Below are 8,980 nucleotides of genomic sequence, written 5' to 3' on the forward strand. Positions count from 1 at the left end.
GAGGGAATGGAACCGCTGATTTTATTGTTGTAAATCCGTAGACTTACCGTTCTACTAGCGGGGTGCTAAACCCACACTAAATAAACATTTAAAGAGACAACTGAACGCCATTAGCAACAGTGATATGGGTTAATATCTAAAAAAAACACACTTTGGAAACACTTTTAGCCGAACTATTTTCATGACCAAGTAGACATTTCGGTGCTGGACGTTTTCTTGAAACAAATCTCGAATATTTTCTGTTATAAATATTTTGTGTATCCAATTAATTATTGAAACCTGTGTGAACTTCACAGTACTTACATTTTACTATAATTAAGGTTTCTGTGCTTGAATAAAAAAAAACATTTCAAATATGTACTGTCATTTACTTCACTTAATAATAACATATTCCAGTAAGTTGGTTGTAGACAAATTAAACGGTTACACATCAAATACTCATTTTCAGTTTCCGCATGAATTCAACATATAAATTGTTTTACTTTAATCAATCGTCTCAAATCATGAGAAAAAGAATAGCGACTTATTCAATAGCGCTCAAGTTTTGAGTCTCGTTTGAAAATCATTATAACAGGTCGGTCCTGTGTGCTAACTTCTTAATAAGAATGGCCAAAGGTTTTGTTAATATTTTCTCTCGATTGCCAATTTTTAATAACATGATCAACGACTAAAATTCATATAATCTATAATTTTTCTGAACTTCATCGATTTAGGTTTACTAATTAATGCTATACATTGTTAATTTTCTACCGTAGGTTCAATATTGTTGTTTATTATTAAGCACAAAACTTCACAAAGGGCATTGTGTGCTCTGCCCAACATGGGTATGGAACCTTAGTTTCGGGAATTGTAAATCCGTAGGCAGTCCGCTGTGCCAGTGGAAGGCTTGTCAAATCATGGGATGAATCTTTGAAGTTATAATTGAATAAGACAAAAATGAATGATCTTTATTAATGAACCTCTATCATACAAATATAAAGAGTTAAATATGTTATATTATAAAAAAAATTTAATATGCACATCAGCAAGTCGTGTGATAGTCACACCTGATATATAAAGTCGTAATGGAGCAGGATACACAAAGACTACATTTTGACACTGGTTGTGTTTCATACGAAGGTGGTTTGAGGCCACCTAACATTGGTCACTTTACAAAAGAACATGTGGTCACCCTTTCTGATGCAAAATATCGACACTTTGTACGTAAAGATGTTTCAAATCGGGTATTTAGAATATCCAATATTGCGATATTTTTTATACTTAAACATCAGTTACTACGATCCTCATGCGAGTACGACAGTCGCATGTGAGGTTCAGAATTCCGCTGTCTATAATGTTTCAGCTATACGTAGTACCCTATATTACGTTGTGATTCCTTCTGTTCAACCCGCGTTTAGTTACATCTCATACGTCGTGGAGTGTGCATATGTATCTTTTTCTGATAGTTATCCTGTACCATTAGCTTCTTGCGGCACTGGTGATAAAACAAGAAAAGATTGCAATAAAAAGACATCTTGTGAGTAAAAGATAGAAAAACAGTTTATAAGCAGTATTGAAGAAAGTATCGGTGATCCATCTAGTGCCTGAGGTGGTCATGACACCAAATAGCCACCACCACCTCTGCTTGAAAACACTTAAAGGCAAGAAAAACTTTGACATCTGTATCTAGATGTCCATGATATTTTAATCTGACAGAAATGTTTCGTTTCAAGAATGGTTCGAAAAGAACTGGGAGACAAATGATGAAGTAGGATGTTGGGTTCAGGATGTCGAAGTAAGTTGTGACAAATCATCATGGAAAGAAAGTGGAGAGGAGGAGACGCATAGTTAGTTTAGTCTACACATCGGCGCCATTTTATGTTTAATGAATACATTTTAAAATAGGCTATGTATAGAGTGATCTTCACATGTAAACAACAAGGAAACACAACAGGCTGAACGCTCAAACAACTGGTAGCTAGATAAATAGATGAACTAGTGAAACAACATATAAACACAAATAGATTAGTGTCTAGAGAGGAACAGTTTTATGTAAGGTTATACACTTGTTGTTAATAACGATACTGGGTTTTGTTTTAATAGCCTTTATATGTAAAAACTGTTGACATTCAGTACATATCCAACAAGTTTCTAAGTTCGAACAAAAACTTTGACAGCATAATATTTCTTATTATTATAATCAAAAGGTACAATAATGAGAGCTGTTTCACACTCTTTTTCAAAGAAATTAAGACCAATATTGAAATGTCGTTACAAAATTATCCAATAAACTGTTATATTGTCACTTTATGAAATGATGCAATGTGACATAATTATAAAGCAATACGAGAATATTAGTGATTGATACAAAATTCTGTCAGAATATTTGACAGTATTTCAATGTTATATGGAACAAATAGCCCCTAAGAATTTTTTTTTATTTCCAGGAAAGTTATACGATAGAATAAACTTTCAAAACATAAAGATAATTGGTATCACCTACATGTTGACGGCAGTTGTAAATAAACATTTCTCGACATTCACCTTTTGATGCAGACTCAAAATGTATTTCGATTTGTTGAGAAGAATACTTTGATCCAGCCCAACCACACGAGCTGATCCACTGGTCAACAACAAATGTGGCACAAGCAGAGGACTTGTTCACTATCTTAAATCGATTTGATGGCCAGTCATCTTTAGCGCACCGTATCTCACTTCCCTTCCAAGATTGACATTGTTAGTTACTCCGGCGGACGATTCCACCGGGCCTGGCATGGCCTAGCGCGTTAAGGCGTGCGCTTCGTAATCTGAGGGTCGCGGGTTCGCGCCCGAATCGCGCCAAACATGCTCGCCCTCTTCGCCGTGGGGGCATTATATTGTGACTGTCAATCCCACTTTTCGTTGGTAAAGAGTAGCCCAAGAGTTGGCGGTGGGTAGTGATGACTAGCCTTCCCTCTAGTCTTACACTGCTAAATTTGGGACGGCTAGCGCAGGTAGCCCTCGAGTAGCTTTGTGCGAAATTCCAAAACAAACAAACAAAACAAGATTTCACCGAAACAGGGGAGATGGAAGCCAGAAGTCCACACCCCAGAAGGTAAAAGTAAACTTAGGTTTATCACCTTGACCATCTGAAAAGTTGAGTTTTCAGAGTAGAATGTTATCATCCTTTATCCTTAAGAAAGGTAATTAAAGTTAATTGAACAATAGTTTACAAAGTGAGAGATGAGGGGAGATGTTTTTTTCATAACAAAGCCACATAAGGCTATCTGGTGTGTCCACCGAAGAAAATCGAAACCGTGATTTGAGTGTTACAAGTTCGTAGATTACAGCTAAACATAAATAACTACTTTAGTTTCTTGGCTCATGAATGAAGGGTAGTAACTGCTTTAAACCGATACTCTGTTGAAGAACTACAGAAATATGATTTTATTTTTTGTTTAAAGTCGCATAGCCGACTATCTGAGCTCTGGCCATAACGAAGAATCAACTCCCAACTTTTGGCTTTATAAGTACATTAACTTTTTGTTGATTCGTAAGGAGACAATTAACGAAATAACGTGTGTGTGTGTATTATATATATATATATTATTTATGTAATATTATTAACATGTTCTGTTCTAAGAATACGATGTATTTATGTTTATATTCTGTAAGGGCGGATTAATAAAGGAAAAATGTCTGATGAATTATACTGTTAGAAACCCTTTGTGTTGATTTGTGCATGATTAGGAACAAACAACTTTACTAAAATTTTCCAAGATATCATGTTACAAATTCTAATAATTTAACTTTTTGATTTGCCAGTTTACAGTTACAGACCGAATGAAATTTATGTGCTTTTAGAATTGTCGTGGCCAATATTAAATTTTACATAAATTAGAACATTTTTGTTGAAAGTTTGTTTGTTTGTTTGGAAATTTCGCACAAAGCTACTCGAGGGCCATCTGTGCTAGCCGTCCCTAATTTAGCAGTGTAAGACTAGAGGGAAGGCAGCTAGTCATCACCACCCACCGCCAACTCTTGGGCTACTCTTTACCAACGAATAGTGGGATTGACCGTCACATTATACACCCCCACGGCTGGGAGGGCGAGCATGTTTAGCGCGACGCGGGCGCGAACCCGCGACCCTCGGATTACGAGTCGCACGCCTTACGCGCTAGGCCATGCCGGGCCAATTTGTTGAAAGAAACACAATTCAAGCAATTTGTAAATAAGTGTTTCTGTAAAAAATAAATTACTGTTATTAATCGCATTTAATATTTATTTTATAGATGAAAACAAACTACGTCGTACTTATTGAAGAACACTGAAACTGGATATACAAAACTACAATAAAAGTTGTAACCAATCAAAATCTTATCGTAATTACCAACAATTGTGTTTAAAACAGGGAACTCGCTCTTTGCGTAACAAAACGACCATTGTAGATTACCAGGTAGTGAAGGTGTGTTATTATCAAAGCAACTTTTATTGGTTCACAGCGGAAGTAAGTTGAATGTGCGTTATATTCGGGACACCATCTGAATGGCTTCTGATTTCTGCGTTACGTTGTATTCAATGATTTGACACTGTGTTGTTATTAAGCACAAAGCTGTCCGCCACGGTTATATCAATCTCGAGTTTAGCCGTAAAAGTCCGCAGATGTACAGTTGTTCCTCTGGGGTTGAGAGGTGTGAGAATACAAATATAATTTGATAGATCCAACAAATAATTATTTCTTCAAAAAACATTAACATTAACTTACCAAGTACATTTCCAGTGTCTACTAACAAATATTATTCACTTATTATATAAAAACCAAAACGGGTTATACCATAATGTTTAGAAGTTACTCCCGTTAACTATGTAACAGCATGTAACCTTATCACTTATTTAACACCAATAGGTGACTCTGTTAATCATTTAATACAGACACGTAGTGCTGTTGGCCATGCAATATATTATGTCATGCTGTTATCCATTCTAGACAGGTTGTTGACCATGGAAGAGAGGCATAAGAAACAATTGAAAGTAACATTAAAGTCAGCTGGAAACAATGTGAAACTCCAGTGAGCGATAATGTTTACCGTTGGATTACTCGAAACCTGATTTCTTAGTTTCTATCCAAAAAAATCTTATAAGGTAAAAAGAACTAAAATATTTATATATATTGTGCACTGAGCCAGACTACAGATTAAAACAAATGTTAACAGCTCGATTCAAAACAATAAAGATTACTTTGAAAAAGAAATCCAACTAACCTTTTTGTCAGAACGTCTTTTTAGTGAATTTATGTATATTTATAGTTACGAGTGAATTATGAGTGAAGAATGTGAATAAATTTGTTAAAATCCTAACTCTTATGGATCATATATTAATCATAGAAATAGGATTCAATCTTCAAAATTAAGTTATTAGACGTATTATTACTATTTGATGTATTTCACTAAATATTTTAAAAACTTGAGACTAAAATAATTCGTAGTAGCCATATATATGATTGTTATATTAGACATTTTATTATTCTGCTTTGAATAGTATTTCTTAGTGTAGTAGTGGTATTTTCATATTTTATAGTTTGTCGACATATTTGGGATTCGTTGTTAGCGTACCGAAATATGTATTCATAGGATATAATTCTAAATGTGTGAACCCTAAGTAACTTGGATAAGTGAATTGTAATTCTGAAGAAATTTGAAATTGCTAATTTTCTTTAGATGCAATGTACTTTCTCAGTATTACAAACTGAACACGGCATTTCAGTGTTAATACCTAAGTCATAAACACTGTATTTTAGTAACAGAGTAGAACAGTAATGTATTATTGTTGCCCACGTAGTATTGTATGTATTGTTGTTTGCCAGTTAAACGTGATGAAAACAACAACAATAATGGGAAAATGTGTAATTAAATAATCATTTTTTAAATCTTAATCTACACCTTTTGTAAATATTCTCGAAGGGAAATTTTTTCACACTCTTGTATGAACTTACATATCATGTTCATGAATATATTTTTTGGAATTTTTATTATGTTTTACCCAGTATTGTGCATGTTTTCCTCAGAACGAAGAAAATATAATAGTTTTTTACCTTGTTACTTTAGGCTATACTATATGTATTTTTGATATCGATACCAAATAACTGTAGATGTACTTTTACCTACACGAAATAGGTTTTATTTGTTTTAAACCTGTTTCGTCAGGAGAAACAATTATAGCACCAGCAGACGACGAATGGTAGCTTTACAAGGAAACATTGTGGTCTGAGCACTTTCAAGGTCTATGTCTCTTCAGTCAGTCGTTTTCAACACACAATATTTGTGGATCGAGGTTAAGTCTGAAAGGTTTTCTATTAACGCTTTATAATTTGTAAAAACCTGAGATTTTTGAGGTCTTAATTTAAAAAATACAGTTATTTGTGTACAATAATAACTGTAATTGTAAAATAAGTTAAATTTACGATATTTTTAGATGTATATTTTATTAAATAAGAAACATACATTACATTTTAGATTTTATGTCTGTGAAACCCTAAAGACGGTAAAAATTTATTGTAAATCACGAAGAATACAATTTTTGAATTTTTCTAATTGAAAGCTAACTTATTAAAGAAATGTTTTGTTTTACCTTTCTTCAGAAATCAAGAAGAACTAAAATGAAAAACAAGAAAAAATTCATTCAAGATGAGAACTGTTAATATCTGGTTAACTCTCTCTCTTTTCTACCTGATGCACATTACAAGTAAGGTGACTACATATGTGGTAAGACACTGAATCATTTAATTTTCTAAAAACTAAATATATTGGCCCGGCATGACCAGGTGGTTAAGGCACAAGACTCGTAATCCGAGGGTCGCGGGTTCCAATCTCCGACACACCAAATATGCTTGCCCTTTCAGCCGTGGCAACGTTGAAATATTACGGCCAATCCCACTATTCATTGGTAAAGGAGAAGACCAATATTTGGCGGTGAGTGGTGATGACTATCTGCCTTTCATCTCGGCTTACACTGTATAATTAGGAACGGGTAACGCAGATCGTCCTCGCGTAGCTTTACGAGAAATTCAAAATAAACTAAATTAAATATATTTTGTTGTCTTCACCCAATGGTCAGCGGTACGTCTGTGAATTTCTACTGCTAAAAATTGGGTTTCCATAGTAGCGGTGGGCAGCTCAGAGATAGTACTTTTGCTTAATAACAAGCATAAGCAGCTTTTGTTAATTAATTTTAATGTGAAAACTTGAATTATAAACGATTATCATTTTTGTTAAATCATTCATTTGTTTTTCTTATAAAACACCCCTACCTTTACACGATTGTGGTTTATCTTCATACACACCAGTGTTAATATATTTAAACAAGTGATTCCTTTACGTTGTGTTTCTTGATGAAAAAAGATACATTTTCTTCTTAGAAATAGTTGGCCGTACTATCAGTTTTGTAACCATGTTACACTAATTCGTCTTTTTCTGGTATTTCCACTGGTTTTCAGTGTTGAAATATATTATCAGTTTTGTAACCATGTTACACTAATTCGTCTTTTTCTGGTATTTCCACTGGTTTTCAGTGTTGAAATATATTATCAGTTTTGTAACCATGTTACACTAATTCGTCTTTTTCTGGTATTTCCACTGGTTTTCAGTGTTGAAATATAATATCAGTTTTGTAACCATGTTACACTGATTCGACTTTTTCTGGTATTTCCACTGGTAATTCAGTGTTGAAATATAATATCAGTTTTGTATCCATGTTACACTGATTCGTCTTTTTCTGGTATTTCCACTGGTGATTCAGTGTTGAAATATAATATCAGTTTTGTAACCATGTTACACTGATTTGAGTTTTTCTGGTATTTCCACTGGTGATTCAGTGTGGAAATATAATATCAGTTTTGTAACCATGTTACACTGATTTGAGTTTTTCTGGTATTTTCACTGGTAATTCAGTGTTGAAATATAATATCAGTTTAATTGTAAAGTTTTGAACATAGTTTATTGAATGTTTTTGCTTCTTTATTAGCACTATTCTATAGCATTTACACTAACTATTAGTTATATAGTAAACAAAGTGAAATATTTAATATCTCAAATTCTGTAAAACATTATGTATAATTTTCATGAATATTGGTAACAAATTTTATAGCTCAGGACTTTAAAAAACATTTGTTTATTATACTTTCACAACTATAAAATTAGTGTAATGAAGTTTAAAATGGTAAACGTGCCTGTACTAAAACGAGATCTTTCTTTTTAATTACAATAAGAAGTAGTTAAAATAAATCTTATAACATCATATTTATATCTGTTTACAACTAATCTTGTTTATTGTAAGCCTAGATATTTTAGTAATGATTTTCATATAGTGTATTACAATAAAACGTTATGTAATTAATTAATTGTGGTTGATGATATCTTATTTTAACCTCTTTTTTTCCTTTCTTGTGACAGATAAGTCTCTAGATGAAAAACTAATGAAACACATTGAAAAACAATAAGTGTATCAAATCTGAGATGGGTGTCGACATGGTGTTCCCAATTCATCCACTTTCAACAATCTCTACAAAAACTAGGAATGTATTCGATGAAATATATTAGTGGAACACTTATGTAAATGTAATTCACTTTATGACGGTGCAGAATCTATCTAGGGAAGTATAGATACTGTATATTGTTTCAATAATGAAATCAAAAGGCTTGTTGCTGATCCTGAAACGTTCAATGGCTTTTGTTTTGATTGGAACAAAATCAAGAATTATTCAGATATTGTCATCAATACTCTTGCCAGTGGACCTATTTTAGATATTAAATAACATTTTAAGTTACAACAGTTTTTAAGAAGTTTTTATTTAAAACAAATATATCTTTGATTGCTTCTTATTATTAAAATAAAACATGTTTATTTCATTAAATAAATAACAGTTGCTTTGTTTCACTGAAAAACTGTAAGTCAAAACAACAGTATATCAACATGAAAAAAAATTCTTCTTGAAAGTGTTGGATTTAAAGCAAATAAAGCGTTTCAT

At 32.9% G+C, this 8,980-nt stretch overlaps 1 long non-coding RNA gene across 2 annotated transcripts in view; it reads left to right on the forward strand.

Moving 5' to 3' along the window:
- Nucleotides 1–8,980, forward strand: part of LOC143238364 (uncharacterized) — a 14,407-nt gene extending 5,427 nt beyond the window's left edge. Inside the window, exon 4 of one of the 2 annotated variants that reach the window (XR_013020549.1) lies at nt 8,406–8,977. This is a non-coding gene — a long non-coding RNA (uncharacterized LOC143238364). Of the gene's footprint in view, nt 1–8,405 lie in introns of both variants that reach the window. The other variant, XR_013020550.1, reaches the window with a different exon arrangement.

This window comes from Tachypleus tridentatus, chromosome 13, assembly GCF_004210375.1.
Source record: "Tachypleus tridentatus isolate NWPU-2018 chromosome 13, ASM421037v1, whole genome shotgun sequence".
NCBI lineage: Eukaryota > Metazoa > Arthropoda > Merostomata > Xiphosura > Limulidae > Tachypleus > Tachypleus tridentatus.